This window comes from Mus caroli, chromosome 7, assembly GCF_900094665.2.
Source record: "Mus caroli chromosome 7, CAROLI_EIJ_v1.1, whole genome shotgun sequence".
NCBI lineage: Eukaryota > Metazoa > Chordata > Mammalia > Rodentia > Muridae > Mus > Mus caroli.
Window position 1 is genome coordinate 68,870,115 of NC_034576.1, and position 9,753 is coordinate 68,879,867.

General features: G+C 42.5%; 1 protein-coding gene across 1 annotated transcript in view; it reads left to right on the top strand.

The window, feature by feature from the left end:
- Window positions 1-9,753, top strand: part of Chsy1 (chondroitin sulfate synthase 1) — a 66,184-nt gene that overhangs the window by 19,110 nt on the left and 37,321 nt on the right. The gene's annotated exons all lie outside the window — the stretch shown is intronic.

Below are 9,753 nucleotides of genomic sequence, written 5' to 3' on the forward strand. Positions count from 1 at the left end.
TGGGAGCCCTGTGATACATCCAATAGCTGACTGTGAACATCCACTCCTGTGTTTGCTAGGCCCCGGCATCGTCTCACAAGAGACAGCTATATTTGGGGCCTTTCAGCAAAAACCAGCTAGTGTATGCGATGAGGATTTCATGCTGTGTTAAGTAGATTACAGCTAGCAGCGTTTCTGCATTTCCCCATCCTTAATTAAAGAGTTATGACCATAACATACTTCTTTGTGGTGAAAATACATAACGCTTTGTATGTGTTGGAATGCTTTGTCTTGCTGGCATTCTAGAGGACAAGCTTGCTTTTAGTTTGTTGTTTTGAGACAGGGTCTCCTTGGTTGCTGAGGCTGATGTCGTGAGCTTGGCCTAAAAATGCTCCTCCTTCTGCACTGCCCCCACAGTGCAGGCGTTACATGTGTAAACCACCATGCCCAACACTTTTATGTGTGGGTAGAGGTCAGGGTCTCAATCTGTGGTGTATGCTGGCCTGGAACTCTCAGAATGCAGGCATTGACTACCATTCCCACACAGCTCAGGGCTTTTCTTGAGAATTAAAAAAATAATTGTGTCTTGATGTAGTCATTAATGTCTTATAGGTGCTACTGAATAGAGTCAGTATCTTGAGGTAGCTAGAGCAAGAACTTTGATTTAGCGAGAGTGCCAAATTGTAGGTGTATAGTGGGGCCTAGAGCTCTAGGATGTGAAAGACTGAGGGGTGATGTCTTATTCATCATGAAGTAATCTGATATGGTCAGAATACCTGTGATTGGTATTGTGGACACTCACACGTTTGTAAATAGTCTTATTGGTTCAGATGATTGGATAAACAAGCACCTCTCTGTGGTGTTTTCCCCTCTGCCTAGGGAGCCTAACAGCAGCCACAGGCGGCTCTCCCCAGGAATGTAGGGCAGGCAGGCAGGAATGTCCCTACTGCTTTGCAGTTCTTTAAATGCCTTATGATGACACTGATTTTCCTAGCTTTTCCTGGCTGGCCCTCCCTTGCTTGTGCCAGAGGTTCCTCCCTGCAGCTTTGCTGAGAGTTCTCTTTTCTGTGAGTTGTCTGACATGTTTGGCCCATGTTTCAGATGTTGGTCTTAGAGTTTTGTTCAAGTGCTTTGTTCTCAACACAGTATCTTCTGGACTGTGTGCTTTGCCTTTTTGCCTTCACTGAATTATAGAATTTTTAAAAATTGACCAGTTGTGAGCCTAACTCTAGCATAACCTTTCTTTGCTGGTTTGTGCTTTTTATTTATTTATTTTTATTAATGTGATGGGTGTTTACCTTCATTTATGGCTGTGTGTGTATAATATGTGTGGACATAGTGTGCATGTCCATTGCCCATGGAGGCCAGAGAGGAGGGTTGGGTCCCCTAGAGAAGGAGCTGCCATCTGGGGGCAGGAACTGAACCTGTGTCATCTGGAAGAGCAAGCAGCCAAAGCTCTTAGTGACTTCTTAGTATTTTAAGAAATTGTTCCTTCTTTGGGTCACACAGATTTTATCCTGCATTTTTCTGCTTGTTTGAAACATTTCCCTTCTTCATTCTTATTTTAAGAAATACATACAAGGGCCATTTACCATTGGATCAGCCTGCCTGATACCTGCACCCATCCCCCATTGCTAAGAAATTCCATGTTCTACAGTCAGGCAGGATTAATCCTTAAACTTCCTGTAAGATAATTATGTTAAGCTTTGAGTCTTGGAGGATATTTATTTTGCTCTATTATAAGCCTAGCCAGAGGAGTAATTTTTAAAAACTTGCCTTGAAGTAGAAATAATTCCTCAGGTAATAGCTGTGTAATTAAAATGACTCATGAGGAATAGTTGTCAAAGCCAAAACTCAGATTTATTTCTAAGCTTATTTTTTGATTATTGCTGGGACTAATTAATAAATGCCTTTAAGCATATGTTTTAAAATGATTTTAGTTTCACAGAAGCTTAAATTCTGGTTAGAACTGGTGCCTTTCACATAGAGTAAAAGCTGTTACCTCAAATTACTCAAGGGTTTGTGAGACATGGTGTTGAAGCATTGGAAAAGTGATTTTGTGTGTGTTTGGTTTTTTTGTTTGTTTGGTTGGTTGGTTTGATTTTTTTTTTTTTTTCATGTAACCCTAGCTGTCCTAGAGCTATATAAACAGACTGGCCTTGAACGCAGAGACTCTGAGGTCTGTCTCCCAAGTGCTATGATTAAAGGCATATGCCACCAGTGCCAGTCAGCTGCCCCCCTTTAAACTCTTTATTGAATCTTTGTGAATCAGTTTGCACCCACTCATCTCCCTGTCCCTTTGTATCCTCTCTCCACCCTTGCAAGCTCCCCCCACCAAAAAAAAAAAAAAAAAACCCTGAAAACATCTCTCCATGTAAGCTGTAGTGTGTTACCGTGTGTCACACAGTATACTCTTTTGCCTAAACATCTTTACTTGCAGATGTCCGTTGCAGTGAGTCATTGGTCTGGTATGCTGCTACACTATCAATGCTGGGTCTTTACCGGGACTCCTCTCAGATCCTGTGGTTGCTGTGTGTGGTGGAGATCCTGCAACTTTGGATCTGCAAGACCTCCCCTTCACACGTTCTTAGATGGGTACATGTTAGGGTGAGCCAACTCCAAGCCCTGGATCAGGGACCTAGATGGTAGCTGAGTAAGTCAGCTCCACCAGCTTTCCTGCATCCACACTACCAGGGCAAGCTCTCCAGCACTGCCCTGACTAGACCTGCAAATGCAGGTTCCCATAGACGCCAGCACAGGGTATTGGATCCACCAAGAACTGGGGTTATAGGCAGTTGTGAGCCACTCAGTGTGGGTACAAGGAACTGAAGTCCAATCCTCTACAAGACCAGTAAATGCTCTTAACCACTTTAGTCTTGGAGTGCAGTTCTGAAGGAAATCCATGCCTCTGTCTCACCTCTCAAAGGACTTTTGACTGTGGTCAGAGACAAGGCTAGAGTAGATCTGGAAAATGAGTTGGATGTAGGGTAAGTTCCAAGACCATATAGCCCACTGTTTGTATGGTTTTTCTGTTTCTCTTGTACAGTGTTCTCTGGATTACTTCGTTAAGATTCAGAGTCCTGACAATGCTGCTTCTAGGCATTCTCACCAGTGCTCTTTGTACTTTTATGGAGGACATGGTTTTGATTTGTTTACTCTTCTGTTTCATTGATACCATGTAAAAGCATCCTTTTATTGGATGCCCAGTTCATAGCTTAACGTGTCTTCTCACTTAGATACATTATTCTGAATATCTCTTTATACTTTAAGAAGTCAAACAAATTGGAAAAACTTATTACATGTTCATTACAAGAATAAAATTCATACCTCTTTCATAGCAGCACATACTTCTGGTGACACTGGTACTGAAAACATCCCTGTTATTATTTAGATCATAGAAATAAAGAAAGCATAGCCCTTGTAGTGGTTGTCATGAGAATGGCCTTAACAGGCTCACATTTAACTGCTTGTTCCCTCTCCAGTCACAGAACTGTTGGGGAAGGATTGGGGTGTGGCCTTGTTGAAGGAGGTCTGTCACTGGGGACAGGCTTGGAGATTTCAAGACTCTCTGCCTCGAAGGAACTTGAAGATCAAGATGTAATCTCCCTGCTATTCCTTCTGCCATGTCTTTGCTCTGCCATCATGGACTCTAGCCCTCTGGAACTGTAGCCCCAGTTAAGTGCTTCTTTTAGAACTTGCCTTGGTGGTGAGGTTTCATCACAGCAGTAGAAAAGTAAACGAAGACAACCCTACTCTCTCATACTCTAGAAGAAATAGGCTGGAGTACAAAGAAACGGAGAGCAAGGTGTGTGGTCTTAAGACAGCAACATGATTAGCATGAGAAGTGGTGGATGGAGAGGCGGGGGTGGCACAGAGGTTGAGACATGGCAAGGTTGGGCTGGTGAGGACTTTGGTCACAAATATGCCTGGGCTTGAATCACAGTGCTTCGCATTTTAGCTGTGTGGTCTCATGTAACAAGTTACATAACTTCTGGAACCTGAATTTACTTACTTATTTTTTTTTTTTCAGAATGAAACAAGGGGAGAACTTGCCCACATAGTGGGGTGGTTTCAAGGATTGTGATGATGTGTGTTACCATAACTAGAGCAGGATAAGAGTTATTCCTGTGAGATGAGAGGCTGGTGAGGGTATCCTGGAGTATTGCAAAACAGCCGTTCAGAACTCATTCCCTGGGAACTCCCCGTGTGTAGATGTTGACTTGTATAAACAGGTATTTAACTGTAATTGGTGAAACAACATTGAATTAGAATCCCTCTTTTGGACTAGCACTTAGATCTGATAGTTGCTTTGCTGTACGAGTAAACCTTCAATAGTATCTCTGACATATGTGTAGGTGGATTATGTTGGTGAGAAAGGCGGATTGGCACATGTCTTTGTAATTTGTGAGTCTGATAGGCCTGTGCTGAAGGTGTTCGAGTCTTTATTTCTTAGTCACTTTTATTATTGGAAGGTTGTCATTTTACCTATTAAGCTTGTTATGTATAGTTGACACAAGGTTTCTTTAGCACACTGACAGGAGGTAGGATAGACATGTTCTCTTTATTTTAACCTTGAATTACAGTATTTCCTGTGTAGTTAAAAAATTGAGATAGCAGATGTTATCATCCTAATTTGTCCAGCAGAATGTATCGCCTACCTTTTAGTATATAAGTATTCAAAGTGGCATGTAAAGTCATTTTGAAATAATAGGGCTAAGGCGAGTCCTGAATTCTAAGAACTTCTTATCAACATCAGAATGAGCTGTTTGTACAGAAAAGAGCTTCAATGTCCACTTGACAAATTGGCAGTAGCCAGGACAGAACACTGTGATGTGCACAGGAGAACAAGGGAGAGCCCAGCAGCAGCTAGAGGAACAATATGAATTAGAGGTGCAGTATAAAAGGCTCTGGCAGCCTGAGTCTGTTTTCTCTAAAGATAATTAGAGTTCTAGAATATTCTAATAGTATTGTATTGTTAAGCAAGCACATTTTTTTTCTTTTTTTAATTTTTTATTATTGTCTTCATTTACATTTTAAATGCTATCCCGAAAGTCCCCTGTACCCTCCCCACCCACTCCCACTTCTTGGCCCTGGTGTTCCCCTGTACTGGGGCATATAAAGTTTGCAAGACCAAGGGGCCTCTCTTCCCAATGATGGCCAACTAGGCCATCTTCTGCTACATATGCAGCTAGAGACACAAGCTCAGGGGGTACTGGTTAGTTCATATTGTTGTTCCACCTATAGGGTTGCAGACCCCTTCAGCTCCTTGGGTGCTTTCTCTAGCTCCTTCATTGGAGGCCCTGTGTTCCATCCAATAGATAAGTGTGAGCATCCAGTTCTGTATTTGCCAGACACTGGCAAGCCTCACAGGAGACAGCTCTATCAGAGTCCTTTCAGCAAAATCTTGCTGGCATATGCAATAGTGTCTGCGTTTGGTGGCTGATTGTGGGATAGATCCCCAAGTTGGGCAGTCTCTGGATGGTCCATCCTTTTGTCTCAGCTCCAAACTTTGTCTATGTAACTCCTTCCATGGGTATTTTGTTCCCTATTCTAAGGAGGAATGAAGTATCCACGCTTTGGTCTTCCTTTTCTTGTTTTTCTTGTGTTTTGCAAATTGTATCTTGGGTATTCTAAGTTTCTGGGCTAATATCCACTTATCAGTGAGTGCATATCAAGTGAGTTCTTTTGTGATTGGGTTACCTCACTCAGGATGATATCCTCCAGATCCATCCATTTGCCTAAGAATTTCACAAATTCATTGTTTTTAATAGCTGAGTAGTACTCCATTGTGTAAATGCAAATGTACCACATTTTCTGTATCCATTTTTTTTGATAAAGGTTATTTCCAGCTTCTGGCTATTATAAATAAGGCTGCTATGGACATAGTGGAGCATGTATCCTTATTACTAGTTGGAACATCTTCTGGGTATATGCCCAGGAGAGGTATTGCTGGATCTTCTGGTAGTACTATGTCCAATTTTCTGAGGAACTGCCAGACTGATTTCCAGAGTGGGTTGTACAAGTTAAGCAAGCACATTTTTAGGTTGCTTCAAAGTAACTATGATATCTTCCCAATTTTAAGAGGGAACAATAAATTAAAGTTTGTAGTTCTGATATTTAATCATCCTTATTGGTACTTAATCTGGTGTCTTCAGCACAGCAAATGATGGAGCAAAGGCAAGAATGAACTTGACGGTGAACGGTGGCAAAGGCAGTGCTGCCGGGATTAGGGAAATAAGGTAAAATTGCTTAAGGTTTAGAGGAGTGTTGTAAGTTGATATGTCTCAATCTTGTGCAACAGGAATGTTTGTTTATCAGAATGTTGTATATGTATATATGTATATATATATAATCAGAATGCTGTATATGTATATATATTTCAAGTACTGGAGTTGTATGTAGACCTCATACCAGGTTGGATTTTATCAAAAATGGACTTATGTGAAATTTGCTTGAATAACTTGAAAGGAGCAGTTGCCACTCCAAACCTAGACATGGTATCTCAGTGGGTGGAAATTCCCTGTCTACTGTAGTACAGCCTTCTCTGACAGTTCTTTGCCCACTAAACTTTCAGGAGTTGTCATTCATTTAGCTTCAGAGAACATTTCTTAGTTGGTAGTGGTGTTCTGGAACCATGTAGAACTTAGTACTGTTCATTTCCCTTTCCACGTGTCCTGGCCAGCAGAAAGAGAGATTGACTGTGGTTTTTCCAGTGAGTAGAGACTGTATTTGGGGTGGGGGAAGTCAGACTGGGTGCCAAATGCTCCCTCTGGGCTGTGCTTTATAAGGTTAATACTATTTACATACCTTTCTTCTCTGAGTCATGTTAACACTCAGGAATTATATGACCAAATACAAATGAGTGGGGTTGAAGGAAAGCACTGTCACTCTGAGTGACAGTGTGAACAGCAGTCTCAGGAGATGACAAACACAAAGGTTTGACAGGATTGGTTTTCTTTCTTGGTTCCACTAGCCAGGCTGGCCTTAAATTACCAGTTCCACCTCTGCTTTCTGAGGGCTGCTATTGCACACATAGATCACTACAAAGTAAAAAACTAAGTGTTTACTCAGTGCAGCTGTGAATCTCTCAGTTTTTCAGACTAGCTGCTAAGTAATTTAAAGCTTGTTTATGGACCGGTTACATGTTTCAGCAGTTGCAAAGTGAAACTTACTGTGAGTCAGCATCCACCAGTAGGGTCTCAGGGGGTAACATGTTTGTTAAATTCTCTCCAATGGGATGGAGCGTGAAGAAGACATCTCACCTTCTTATGTTAAATCTCTGACTCCACACCAGGCAAGGCTAAAACTAGAGTCTAAGGTACAGAAATTCCTCAGTGTGTCTTCCAGTATCAAGGTCTTGAGACATGAAGACTTACTCAATGTGGGCCTCTGGGTTGGAAGAGAAAGGAAGGGGCATGGAAGAGCAAACTGGTGGGCTGTGGCAGAGTCCACTGCTCAAGGGCTAGTTGTGTACAAATGTTAGTTTCCTCATTTTAGCTCCTGTGTCATAGTTAAGTAGGAGGAAACAGGGCAGGAGGTGCTAGGCTCAGCATTTACAGTTCTGTTATTGGAAATGGTTTCAGAACATTTTGTATTACGTTTCGGTGTCTGCGTGCCTATGTGTGCCAGCTATGGTGTCTGTAGAGGTCAGAGGATAATCCGTGCACTTGGCTCTCTCCTTCTACCATGTGTCCCACATACCGAACTCAGGCAGTCAGACTTGGTGGCAAATGCCTAACTTACTGAGCCATCTCACCAGTCCCTCTAAAATTATTGCAAATTTTAAAAAAGGTAGAGCCAGGAGTGGTGGAGTTTAAGGTCATCCTTAGCTACGTACTAAGTTTGAGGACAGCCTAGACTGCTACATGAATCTGACTGCAAAAGTGGGGTGGGGACAGTTAGAACACAGAGCCTTCCAGCAGAAAATGAAGGGCTTTTGTTGTGTCCTGTAGACTGTTCTGTGCTCTGGGAAACTGGGCAAAGCAGTACAGAGCTGGATTCTCTGAGTGGATATTATACAGGATGTGATTTGTAGCTTACTGACTTCTAGGAACTTGAAGACAGAAGAGGTCTTTGTTCTAGAGGCTACAGACTTCTAGCTCCATAAAGAGCTTATCATTGAGCAAGATTATAATGTGCCATGTCATGACTGTAAAAAAATGTGTAATGGGACCATTACAGCCAACCCTTTTCCTGGGTAGCAAGATTCTTTCAGCATTCACAGAGCAATTGAATGCTAATCCCCTGCTGACCCCAGGATTCAGGGAAGACAACCCTGCTGGACTCTACTACCCAGGGGTAAAGTAATCTGTACAGATTTATTCCTTTGATGCCGGACATTTATTTCCTAAGCCAAAAACAAAAAAATAAACAAAACCCCCAAAACACAAGAATTGGAGGTTGAGGACTTAGCTCAGTGGTAGAGCACTTACCAGACAAGAATAAGGTCCCGTGTTCCCTCCCTAGATGAAGGCTTAGTTTTACTTATACCGATGTAATTGAAAGCAGTAGAAGGCTTGTTGGTAGATTTTTATAATGGGTATTTTAATAATTCAGATTTCTGCTTGTTCAATTAGAGCACAGTGCCTATGGAAAGGAACATACCTAAGTAATACAAATATGCTTAGCTTTTTAAATGATGCAAAAATAGTGTGCATGTCTGCCCTGGACATGGATCCTGGGACACTGTGGCGGTACAGCCTTGCCGTTCTTGTCTGTCAATTTCTCTGTGTAAATGCTAGGAAGCAAGAGACGCAGAATAAGCAGACATGAGGCGGCAGAAGAGGGAGGCCTCCACTACCTGCAGGAAGTTTTTGGAGATGCAGTGCATGGGAGGAGTCCTTGTTTTTAAAAAAATAAATAAGACTATATGACTAAATCATTATTATAGTGGCTTTTATCTACCTTTAACTGCAGATCCAGGGAATATAATGCCCTTTCCTGACCTCCACGGGCACCAGGCTTGAGTGTGGTGCACAAACATAAAAGGAAACACTTAACACACATAAAATGAAATAAACAAACATGTAAAATGTTATACTTGAACATCAAATTTCAGATGAGTTAGGCATGGTGACATACACCTATGCTAGCTACTAAGAGGCAGGACAATCACAAGTTCAAGATGTGCCAGGTAATACACTAAGGTCCTGTCTTTGGGAGGGGGGCATTCTAAGTAAGGAAAACCTACCACACAGCTCTGGCTGCTAATCTCCAGCTGTCTGTGCCCTAGTTGCCCTCAGGCCTGGCAAGATTGCACTCTAGTGCAATCATCACACTAGTGGTCAGCATCGTACGTGTCCACCATATCCAAGGATCCATTCCCTTTAAAAAAAGATGCAAGTACCCTGCAGGTACCCAGGCATTGAGTGTGCAGCATTGCCAATCTCAAACCAGCGAATGTACACCAAAGACTGTGCCTTTGGGATGTACCAGATGTGCTATGGCTTGCTGACCAAGATTGCTGAAGTCACTTGGTGACAGTGGCAGGGGATCAATAGGACTTTTTCCCCTTTCTTTCTTCTATTGGTAATTGTATTTATTTACATTTCAAATGTTATCCCTGTCCCGGTTTCCCCTCCACAAACCCCCAATCCCTGAGGGTGCCCCCCAACTCCCCAACCAGCAAAGCAGAAGTCACTGTGACATTGCAGAGGCAGCAAAAATGAAATTGGAGGCCGGGCGTGGTGGCGCACGCCTTTAATCCCAGCACTTGGGAGGCAGAGGCAGGCGGATTTCTGAGTTCGAGGCCAGCCTGGGCTACAGAGTGAGTTC